The following is a 7,908-nucleotide window of genomic DNA, read 5'->3' as shown; positions in this document are numbered from 1 at the left end:
GTCAGATTTTGGGGGCAGCTGACCCCACTCTTCCCACCACTAGATATTGTCAGTTTTTATGTTTTCATTATTTCTGGTATATCATCTATCTATTCTCAAAATTTCAGGACTGTACTCCAAATTTAATTGTTTTTTTACCCATAAGGGCCAAAGAGGGTCATATTTTGGGGGCAGCTGACCCCCTCTTCCCACCACTAGATATTGTCAGTTGTTGTTTTTCTGTAATACATTTGACATAATCTATATTCACTATAATTATAAACAGTGTAGGTCATGGTCAGTTTTTTTTACCCCTTGTGGGAAAAAGGGACAAATTTTGGGGGGCAACTGACCCCATCATTCCACTAGAATTTTTTGTCAGTTTTTATCCCATTACGATTCAGGTTGGTTGAGCCTCATAACACAGATATTTGAAATATGTAGCTTTTAGGGTAAAAATATTTTACCCCTTTGTCACAAAATGGAGTGATTTTGGGGGCCAGCTGACCCCCTTTTTCCACCAAGATATTTTGTCAGTTTTTGTGTTTTTTATCTTCTCATGAAATGTTTCTTATACTGTATTAATTTGGCATGTGTAGCTTTTGGGGTAAAATTGGCCCATGTTGGGTGACTTTTTAGGGGCAGCTGACCCACAAACCCCCCAAAATATTTGGTCAGTTCATATTGTTTTGAGTTTTGAATATATGTGTAGTAACATAACCAATGTATTAACTATGTAGCTTGAATGTTAAAATAAACCTTTTTCAAGGGTTTTTTGACATACCCTAGGGGCCACACCCACCGGATCTGTACCAGCTGACGTACATTTTTTCAATGTCTGTCATAGTCCTAATTCATTAAAACCATCAAACCTTCTGGGTTTTTTGGGGTAAAATCACCCGTAGCTAGCTCTTGGACTATATGGCCTGCCTGTTCCTTTAACTCATGCCAACCAATTCAATTGTTCTTCCATAAAAACACCATGGAGTATGCAATGAGGGTAAACTTTCAAGGACAGCAGTACTTAGCAGCCTACTCTTTTTCAATTTCCAACTGATCAGTTAATTTAATTAGTTTTTAAATAAAGCTAGCCATTACCTATTTAATAAACACTAGTCTAACAATGAAATATTTATAATGTCTCAGTAAAAACCCTGATAAAATGCACTAATAAACACAATATAAAAGGAAAAAAAGGGGTAGAGGAAGGGAAACTTTAACCAATGTTTAAAACAATACAATAGAAATAAGATAACCCCAAGCAAGCATGTATCAGTATGAAGTTGATTGAATTTTGATTTATGATTTACTAAATCAAAAAAGGCTGGATGGTTATTTGCCCCGCGACGGTACAGAAATGGCATTAAAAAAACATATGACCATCCCTACCTAACCCTAAAAAAGTCACCTAATATCATTCTTGACAAACAAAATGGCTTCACGCTTTAAAAAAAACCCTAAAAACTAGCCCGTCTATGGTGTCTTATCTGTACTGTTGTTAACAGCCATGCAGAGTACAATGAGAGAAATTTTGCCAAGACAGCTGCATTAGCCTGCTCTTTTTCGAGAACACGCACAGTGTTTAAGCAGATTTCATGCCATTTTTTATAAACTTTTAACTATTTCTGATTTGCCCGTGACTATTCCCCCTGCACCGGTACAAAAATGGACATTAAAAAAATATGGCCATCCCTACCTAACCCTTAAAAGTTACTTAATATCATTATTGACAATCAAAATGGCTTCACGCTTTAAAAAAAAGCCCTAAACGAGAGCGCCTATTTTGTCCTATCTTATCCATACCGTTGTTAGCAGCCCTAGAGAACAAGCATCATGACAGTGCAAATAGCTAATGCGTTCTAATTTAGCCACTTCAGTTAGGGTCTAAAGATGTGGCTCTTGAAAATTTGTTAGTGTATTGATACATTAAATAAACACATCCCCCCTTAGAAATTACACCTGAAATTGAACCCAACCTGCCTTTCCAACTAAAGATTTTCCCTGTGCATGAGCTAATTTCAAAATGAATAATTTTTTTAACCTGGACACAATCATAAACACTTGGTAGTATTTCATAGGTAAATGCAAATTCATTTGAAAGTGCTATACAAGAAGTAATTCTGAAATCCAAATTCCTAAGAAATCTAGTTCTAAAACCAATATCAAATCTTAGTTTCTAACTATCAATAAATTAGATCACAAGTCCTTAAGAGTAATTAATTACTTTGATTTAGTGAATTTATTTAGCTGCTACTCAATATATACGAAAAAGTTAAAAAAATTTGCTGCTAAATATTTTCATTCTAATTAAGCATTGTAAAAGATGCTATAACACTCTCGTACACTCTAATTTGTATAAGCAACCAATTTGGCAAAAACCAAATTTTTATTTGAACATAATTTTTGAGATATCAGAGCAAGGTTTATACAAATTCTAATCTAAAACTAATACTAATGTTTAGACAGCATATGGTTGTATGAAAATATTGACTTACATTAACTCTTTCTCTAAACCAAAGACTCTACCAGTAACCTCTGGTGATGTGGATTCTCCTTTGTCTATAGCTGAATCACTTGACAAGGACACAGATAGTGAACTGTAATAGAATATTATACAAATATTATAAGAATATTATGAGATTAACATGAAGAATAGAGCAAACTTAGAGCCAAAAAATACTGATAATTAAGGTTTTGTAATTGTTATTTTTTGGCATTCAGATGAGAAGCAGTGAGTGTCCAAGTTCTCCTTCGTGCAGTTGCTGAGCCAGCCTCCAGAGACTGGGTTTAAAATTAGAGGGCAGACTGACTCAATGGGGGCACAACTGTCGAGGCTGAGTTCAAAATGCTGAAAATTTTTGAAAAATTGAATTGATTTGGTGAATTGTGACAAAAATTGTGTTTTTTAGATCCGTTGAAAATAAAGTGGGGGTATAATTGGGGGCGCAAACCGCAAATCATGGACCAGATTTTTAGCTCGAAAGCCAAAACTTTGATAAAAATGTGTTCTACCACAATATTACGTAAACAGAATTCACTTAAGACACAAGTCATAAAAACACAAATATCCAGACTATTCTATGACTAAGGTTGGAGGACTTGATATGGATTAAAAGGAATAAATTATCCTCATTCTGTAACCAATGATCAGAAAAACCATGGGGAGGTTCCAAAGGAACTTTCTTGACTCCATTGTCACAGTTGTCTTCAGGTTTGAGAGAGAGTCCACTATAAAATGTTTGAATGATGAAGCATGCAATGTATCCATGTTTCACATTTTCAATCACCCAAAACCTTGATGGATGTTAAACCCAATGTTAGATGGTTCCACAACCACACCTGCCACTTCCCTGTGCTTTTATGTTAATTTGTTAAACCATGCCCTTTTATTAATGATTCGTAGAGTGCCATAGAATATCTGAATCAAAATCATCCTTGATTTTTAGGATTTTTCCAATAATGTAGCTTACATAACATAGAGCTCAATTTTAATAATCTGAATCACTTATCAAAACAAAATCTGAAGTTCACAAGTGACTACAGTTTCAGTCTAAATAAATTTTGTTGTGTTTTCAATGGCTTTATTTTTAATTAAGTTACTTCAGTTAGGGTCTATAGATATCCCTCTAAATCCTTCATTTGTTTGATGCCATCCAATCAAACTTCTGCCATCTCCAGCGCTGCAATTTTGCATTAGACTCTGAACACATCTTTTGTCTGTGTCACAAAATCGTAGCACTGTAGAAGGCAGAATTTTGATTGGCTGGAGGTGTTAGCAAACAGATGAATATTCAAGAAAGTCTTCTTTAGTGACTAAATATAAAATAAAAGCTCATAAAAAAACGAAACGAAAGTTTGGTCCTAATTCGACTGGGTCAGTCTAGGTATCTAGTTATATAACATTCCCTATACAGATTTTATCGCTGTTGTGGTTATAGACCTTTGTTGTTGTAAATAATGTTTAATTCCCATGAAAAAGATTGGTGAATGCAAATGTATATAAGTTTTTGATTATAACTAACTAGACACAGGATATCCATTTTCCAAAATGATAGACAAAATTAAGGTCTGTCCTACTTTAATTTTGAATTCTATTAAAATCAGTAGAGATTCACTCTGTCACTCTTTATGTAAAGCAAATGTGAAGATAAGTGTATTACTAAGAAATACTATTATGTAATACATCAATAGACCTTATTCATGTGTCAGCCATATTAAATCCAGAACGAGGCTCATAAAGCATACTTGAAAAGGTAACGTTATGTCACTGCATAAAATCGCCACCTAAAGCCTCATTCTCCAATCCCACTAACTCGAAACTGATCATATTTTACATCATTAAATTTGGTTTTGATGATATTTTCAGATGAATTTTACCTTCACAAGTTTCCCAAGAAAGGGAAATTTTGAGCCCATTTGACGTCAAATTGACTATTTATTCATATGATGTCACTATCTTATCAATAGATGACGTAATTTGTGTTATGAACCTCGCTTTCAGTGTCTCACAAACAAGGCGTGAATAAGGTCTATGGCATAATCAATCTGCATGTAAATATAAACAAGACCAGGACTACAGGCATACCCTGCATTCAATGTAGACTTGTCAAGATTATCATTATGATGTAACAGATAGTGATTTTAGTGATAAAATAAAGCAAAACAACAGTTAAAAACAAAACAACAGTTAAAAACAAAACAACTAAATAACCAGATCCCTTCTACTTCATTAAACATCCATGAAAACTGACCTTTTTTCAAATAATTGTTGGATATTTTGACCTAGCCTGAATTAAACAAATCTAATATTAAAGAGCTTAGTTTGAGACACATGAATCATGTTCTTGTACCAGTGCAAAAAAAAAACTGACAATGCAAAAGCCAGCCTAACTCTGCCAGCAAATATCAGAACAAGTATATGTTGGCATATGTTCAAACTTGAGCTGCTCTTGACACATGTATCTATCATCAATAATTAACACAAAATATATAAAAATATTCTGAAAGAGATAGAGTCATATAAATATTTCCTTTCCCAGCTATTGATGGTTTGTCTGTAATTTCAGAGAAAAGTATAAGTTGGCAGAGACTTCCTTGCATTAATATCAATAACTATATTTGTAACATAAATTGAATTTTTGCCTTTGATGTTTTTAAGAAATAATTTGCTCAAAATGTGTGTTGGAGGAAAACCATGGTCTATTATCAACAATTTGTTGTTGCTCCATACTTGGATAACTTAACATGAAAGCCAAAATGATTCTTAGAGGTGGAGCTTAGGTGTGCTACAACCAGTACATTTTGATATTATTGCACGGCTGAAGTTCCAGCTATTTCTTTTTAAAAAGCACATTTAAATAAAAACTGTTTGTTTAAATATGTTAACTCGTAAGAATCATGGTATATAGATTACATAGAGATATTACTTAACGTTACCACTATCAAGGCCTCAATATCATTTATGCTTTTTTCATGAATTACAGACAGACAATGCAACAACTGCAAAAGTAAATATTTAAGCTGAAACCCTTTATAATAACTGAGAGAAAACAGGTAAGAAGAAAAAATTTGCATAAAACAGACAATACTAGAAGTTGTAAAATCAATAATAAAGAGGGTGGGAAACAGTATAAAATCAACAAAAGTGGATCTTACCGCGTGCTTTTCCTAGGTGTAAACTGTTCATCTTGAGTTTTATCTTTATCATCTTCAAGATTCAACTTCCTTAAAATCTTTGTTCTCCAGCTCTCTTCTTTTGGAGGAGCAAGATGACCATCTTCTCCAAACACTTCATCACTGTCTCCTGTACTACCACTACTTGAATTACTACATTGATTTGGCTGTGCTACTGTTTTCTGTTGAAGGTATAGTTGCATGCCCGCAGCATGTTCAGCACTCACTGATAACTGTTTATTGTAAGGTTGATGGTTCACCTTGGATGTTACTTCTACAAATAAAATCATCAGAAATTTAAAGTCACAAAACTCAATGTAGCGTTGGTTGATACTAACATTCTTTTTTGATAATCTTTAAAACAGTTTCATTAAAGTTAGACCAAACTTTCCTTTCGTTTTTATTAGCTTTTTTTTCTAATATAGCCACTTAATTAAGGGTCTAACGACAGCCCTCTTGAATATTCATCAAATTAACCTTTTGACCTAACTCTATATCTGCTTTAACAAGCAATTTCTATCCTCTCCAGCACTGGCATTTTGTGATGCGGTGTTTAAGTTTATTTGATGAACATTCAATAGGGCTGTTGTTAGACCCTAACTTAAGTGGTTATATTAAAAATAAAAGCTAATAAAAAAACATAAAGAAAGTTTGGTCTGATTTGAATTAGACTGTTCTTTAAAATAGTAATTGGGTAATAAATATCTGGACACAATTATATGAATAACAATTACTTTAATAAAATACTTTGTGACATTTCAACAAAGATTCTTCAGTCTTTATCAAGCAGTATTTTATTAAAGTAATTATTATCCATATAATTGTGTCCAGTTATGTCTTGTCAAAAAAGAATATTCAAAATTTCCTGAAAAACCTTATATATTCTTTAAGAACATGACATGGTTTGACCCATCTATTAAGGTACACTAAAGCATATCTTTATTCTACGGTGTTAATATTTTCTTTATTTCTACTCAATATATGGATTTACATTTTATTTGAATCATGTATCAATAAAATACAAAAAAATACTACAGAGTGCTGAAATCAAAGCAGTTTACAGTCTACTATAACAAGAATTCTTATATTCTCATATAGAAGCTATAAATGAAACAGCAAACTCATTTAGTGCTAATATATCACAGCAAAACTAAACTGAAAAGGCAAGTGTGACAAGGAATATACAGGTAGGTTATTGTGCAGGTATAATAAGTGTTGGAGTTGGTCAAGGTATTAAGGTATCAGAATCAGGTGAAAAAGAAATACAATGAAGAGAAATGAATGTTTATTAAAGCCCAGACTACTTTTGTCTGTAGTTGTGCAAGCACAGTACGTATCCTTAATGAATGAAAAAATCGCTTTTTCTATTTTTCGTTGACAGAACTTTATTTATTCACAGTCTATATTTCATATATGCAAAAGTCTTGATGTACCACAGATTGTTAGAAAACTGAGTTAATTTTGTGCTCACGGATGCTGTACACATCTGAAAATAGCAAAATGACGTCAGGGTATTCTCAGAAAGGTATTTCCTGACAATCAATGGCTGGATTATGTCATTATGCATGGTTAATTTACATACATATGTTGTTGGTATATTGCGTACTACCAATCTGGTACACGCATACGGATGCGTATATACTTCTGAGCATAGCAGACAAAGGGAGTCTGGGCTTAAAGCAATGAATGGCACCCTAACTAGGGTGATATAAATACACTAGTTCAGTGTAAATTTGGTACAATACAAATTTAGTCATATCACTCTGTAACAAATACAGTACTAGTTTGAAATGGAACATCTGAAAAATATCATAATTGCGAGAATATTTAAGTGGAAAAAGAAATTAGTGTGTATTCATACTTCTGAGATATTTCCGTTTTTCTTTCCGACGTTGATGAACCCTACAACAACCCTCTGAGAAACCCGAGTCTTGTTCTCGAAATTCTTTCCTCCTGTCACATGCAGTTTTCTTTTCCCTTCTCACCTCCATTTCTTACAATGTCACTTTAATCAAAAGATAATGTTGAAATTGGTTTACAGATATTGAACTTGGAAGAACACATTATAATAAATAGATTCTTTCTAACAATTTATTGTTTAAAAGAAAATACTATTTTGATAGAATAGGAAAATGCAGGTAAACAATCCATCAGATTGCTAAGATATCCCCCATCACAATGTAATTACTCATACAAGAGTTGAATATAAATCTAGCTTATAATTCCTTAAAATACAAATCAGACACAAGACAAAAA

This window comes from Lottia gigantea, assembly GCF_000327385.1.
Source record: "Lottia gigantea unplaced genomic scaffold LOTGIsca_23, whole genome shotgun sequence".
NCBI classification, from domain to species: domain Eukaryota; kingdom Metazoa; phylum Mollusca; class Gastropoda; family Lottiidae; genus Lottia; species Lottia gigantea.
Note: the sequence above shows the minus strand (reverse complement) of the source record.